The sequence below is a fragment of the Sinocyclocheilus rhinocerous genome, unplaced genomic scaffold (assembly GCF_001515625.1).
Source record: "Sinocyclocheilus rhinocerous isolate Xijiao unplaced genomic scaffold, SAMN03320098_v1.1 scaffold3457, whole genome shotgun sequence".
NCBI lineage: Eukaryota > Metazoa > Chordata > Actinopteri > Cypriniformes > Cyprinidae > Sinocyclocheilus > Sinocyclocheilus rhinocerous.
Window position 1 is genome coordinate 84,794 of NW_015637185.1, and position 5,021 is coordinate 89,814.

A 5,021-nucleotide genomic window follows, 5' to 3' on the forward strand; every position below is an offset into this window, starting at 1 on the left:
GAGATCCCTCCTGACGGAAATCTCCCATGGAGAGCCGTCGAGAAGAGAAATCAGGTCAGAGAACCATACTCGGACTGGCCAGAACGGGGCTACTAACAGTAGACGGACCCTGTCCTGGCACACTCTCTTCAGAACTCCCGGGAGCAGAGCGATCGGGGAAAGTACAGATGAAGCCTCGGCCACGTCTGTACCATAGAGTCCAGTCCAAGAGGAGCTGGATGAGTCAGAGAGAACCAGAGGGGACATTTGGGCGGTGTTATGCAAATCTTCCCACACAACATCGGGGTGAAGTCTCCATTCCCCGGGCCTCGGCCCCTGCCTCGACAGGATGTGTGCTCCCATATTGAGATGCCCAGGAATGTAAACTATGAGTCAGCAAAATGAGTTTGCCCTGGGACCACACAAGGATCTGGTGCGCCTGCCTGTAAAGGGAGCGCGAACGCAGACCTCCCTGGTGGTTGATTTAAGAGACCGCCGCTGTGTTGTCGGTGCACCAACACATGGCGACCTCTTAGGTCTGGGAGAAAGTGTTTCAATGCTAAAAACACGGCCAGCATCTCCAGGCAGTTGAAGTGCCATGTGCGATGGCGGCCGCTACACAGACCGCGGGCTGAGCGGCCACTCATGACCGCTCCACAACCGGTGAGGGACACGTCCGTCACTAGCATTACACGGCGACAAGGAGCTCCCAGCACCGAGCCCTGAGACAAGAACCAAGGTTACTCCACATGTCTAAGGCACGTAGGCATCGCCGCGTGACCTTGAGCATGCGAAGCGGGTTTCCCCTCGGGGAGAACCGCTTGGTCCTGAGCCACCAGTGTAGTGGTCTCATGTACAGCAGGCCAAAAGGTCTCCCGTTGGACGCAGCTGCCATCAGACCCAGCAGTTCCTGGAACTGTTGACAGTGAGTGACCGGCCTTCTCTCACTCTCACGACTGCAGTGAAGATCGACTCGAACCGAGCAGGAGACAAACATGCCTGCATCGTGGTCGAATCCCACACCACACCGAGATAAGTGGTTCTCTGTACTGGAGAAAGCACACTTTTCTTGGCATTAAGTCTAAACCCCAGCTCTTACAAGTGAGCGAGAATGACATCTTGATGCCGAACCGTCATCTGCTCAGATTGAGCTAATATCAACCAATCATCGATGTGGTTGAATATGTGGATGCCCTGGAGTCACAGAAGAGCCAGAGCAGCATCCACACACTTCGTGAAAGTGCGGGGTGAGAGTGCAAGGCCGACGGAAGAATCCGGTAAGCTTTTGCCGCCAAAAGCAAACATCAGGAACTTCCATCCTTCCTTGGAACGATGAAGTACCGGCTGTAGAACCCAGACTGTCTGTCGAGAGAAGGGACCACCTCGATGGCCTCCTTCCTCAAGAGAGTGTAAACTTCTTGCTCCATTACCAGAGCCTGCTCGGGGCCCACCCGTGTGGGAATGACCTCGTTCAAACGAGGCGTAGAAGAACCGAACTGATTCGGTAGCCTCTTTCTACAGCGTGTAGGACCCATTGAGACACATTTGGCAGAAATTTCCACGCTGCCAAAAAGGTCTACTAAGGGAATCAGTCTCTCGAGGTAGCGAGCCTCTTAGTACCGCAACGTTTCCGGGGCGGTGACTGAGAGAAGCGCTCGCCGGAGACCACTGTGCCCTGAAGCACTGTAGGTGGCAGGGTTGGCAGAACGATCTCCTGAGGGCACTGAGGAGAGATGGGCACTGTATAATGAGGTGTACACCGCTCTTCCCCAGAGGGGGGCTCCCACGCTGCCAGGTGACCTACTAAGGGAACCAGTCTCTCGAGACTGGACTCTGATGCACTTAGAATATGTGCGGCTAGGTCGGTGCCCTGAAGCGGCGGACCGGCAGGGAACGGCCGAACTAGCTGCCCTAGAAACCTCCCAAGAGGTAGCGAGCCTCTTAGTACCGCTACGTTTCCGGGTGATGACTGAGAGAAGCGCTCGCCGAAGACTGCTGCGCCCTGAAGCACCGTAGGTGACAGGGTTGGCAGATCGATCTACTGAGAGCACTGAGGAGAGACGGGCACCGTATAATTAGGGCCGGCCCTCAGAAGTCCTGGGCCCTAGGCGTCAGGACGTTTTAGCTGAAGACTATCCAGTGGGAATGACGGTCCGCAGATCCACCTTCCGCTAGATGCCTTTGGCCCGGGAGCGCCACTCTGACTCTAAATTCTGAGGTGTACGAGAAGTGACTATATAAGGAGCTGGAACATGGTTGGTTGGGGCTGCTCCCGCCCAGCAGCCCAAAAATGATGTAATGCACGTGTTGCCTCGGCAGCGCGCGAGCCGCTCGGTCAAACAAACAATATCAGTCTCCTTGAAGAAAGATAGGTGCAGCAGAGAGCTCTCATTCAGAGAAAGAAGAAACTGCAGCGCGGGCTTCCGAACCTTGAGATAGAGCGCTAGATCTAGGGAACGCGGGTGGAGATAGGGAGAGCCCATCTCCAACCCGTCCGCCAGATCATGTGCGATCCCCGCGATCTCAATCGCCACCATGCCTCAGCAGCAGTGGGACCGTAACCGTAACATCACAGGCACGGACACACTCCCTCGAGAGCTGACTTTGTGCTTCGCTCCCAAGCAGACAACACACAAACTGTGTGTGTCCCCACCCGAAATATAGAGTGGGCAGGGAGGAACACACAGCCTGAATGCTGTCTGCTCTCACCCAAATGCTTCTTTTTGGCTGAAGCTTGACATAATGGAGCTTATAAGTGGACAAACAACACTAAATAAGACTCACAATCAGATAGCGACTGACACACACACAGAGCGCTTGCTGAATGACAAAAAGCTGATGACGGTTCCACCTCACGTGCTTTTATAGCATCCTGGTCACAACGTCACCCGCCCATGACGTCTCGCCCATCTATTGGACTGATTTCATATGTGATTCAGAGCATGGTCACGCTGGAGGCGTTCCCAAAGCATTTTCTGACGTAGCTCGAGTTCCTGAAGGGGAACTCTCATTCTTCCCGCTGAAAGGGGAGTGGTTTTGTGACATTTGATCCAAGGAGGTGTGTAAAGGGCGAGCTATAGGGTTGCGCTGCGGGGCTACTGGCCCGACAGTGGAAACAGCTTGATTTTGGGCTCGCGGCTTGAGGTGCGAGGCCATTGGTCCAGCATGGCTTGTTGTTTGACCTGGCACGCACTGGCCCGACAGTGTAAAAGCGGCTAATGGGGTTTAAGTCTGGGCTCTGACTAGGCCATGCAAGGACATTCACCTTTTTCTCCTTCAACCACTGTGTGCTCAGTTTTGCTGTGTGCTTTGGGTCATTGTCATGTTGGAAGGTAAACCTTCTTCCCATTGACAACTTTCTGGCAGAGGGCAGCAGATTTTCCTCAATAATTTGATAGTGTTTTGCCCCATCAATTTTTCCTTCAATCCTGACAAGTGCTCCAGTGCCTGCTTGAAGAGAAACACCCCATAATGCTTTACTGTACAAATCATGTTGTTTGGATGGTGAGCTGTATTGGATTTCCGCCAGACATATCATTTGGTGTTGAGGCCAAATAATTACATTTATTTCTCATTTGCCTCAGAATCTTCAAGGTGCGTTTTGGCAAAGCTCAGTCGTGAGTGACTGCATGTGGCCTTTCTTGAGGAATGGCTTTTTTCTTGCAACCCTCCCATACGAGCCACATTTGTGGAGAATTTGTGATGTTGTTGTCACATACACACAATGACCACTCTTTGTCATAAATTCCTGCAGCTGCTTCAGAGTTGCTGTTGGCCCCTTGGTAGCCTCTCTGACCAGTTTCCTCATGACTCTTTTATCTAGTGATGTGACATTTGAACCGAGGCATCGGAGCTTGTGTCGAGAATAAATGGGCGTGCCAGATGAAGTCTCGATTTGAAGCTTGTGTTGTTAACATAGAAATCACGTGACCAATGTCAAACGAAGCTTCACTTTCTGTCCAGTCACGTGCGCGATTCACTTTGCATGTCGAAATGTTCGATCCCCCAGATCTTTACGAATACGTTTTAATTCGGACTTATTCAGTTACATTTTACCCAGTCAGACAAGTAATATGAAGAGTACAAATTATTTCAGGAAAATTTTATATTTGTCATATGCAATTCATATGTGTACGTTATTCTTCTATTACATCATATTGATATTCGTACTGGTATTAAATTGCACAGATTAACGGGTAAATTAATTTATCAGAGACAGAAATTCAACAAAAACAAACACACACACTGTTAGGCTTTTATTTGTGCACGTAACTTGAATCGATCTATGGAATGTGTGGTGGATGCTTTGTCCTATGGAGCGTCTTTCACAGGCTTTTGGCTGCTTTATTTTTTACTAACCACAGATGGCGCTGTTTTCGACACTCTCGAAGCTTTGAATCTTTTCCCGAAACAGTCAGAGGAATTTAAGCCTCAATGCTTCACGAGGCTTCATTTGCCCATCACTACTTCTATCCAGTCCTGATTCCACTTCTTAATAATAGACTTCACTGTGCTTCTAGGCTTTGATAAAGTGTTTGCATTTTTTTGTATCTAGTGATGGGACGATTGATAAGGGGCTCCGATGCTCCAACGCAGTTTTAAAGCACTATTGTATCACACAATGTGCCGATGCTTGTATCGAAATGACAACGCCACATGATTGATGACGTTTGAAGCTTCAAACGTCATGCAATATCGGAAGGTCGTGACAGCTGGTTTGAAAAAATTGGCGCTTCACGATCCCACCTGATGCATAAAAGGATTATTCAGTCACTTTGAGGGCTGTCAGTAGGACATTTATTCATGTTTATAACTGGGGTCTCAGAGACCCCGAACAGAACATAAGGGTAACAGCTCACCCAAAATATTTTTTTCAGTTAGCCACGTGAATTATTAATTATGATCACATGTTTGTGTATTTTATTTATATTATTGATCAATATGTGAATCCGTTGACCAAGCTATACATGACATGAGTTGTGGTCTCACTGGCACAAATTAATTTAGATGAGATTATATCAGATTAGATAGAATTGTATTGA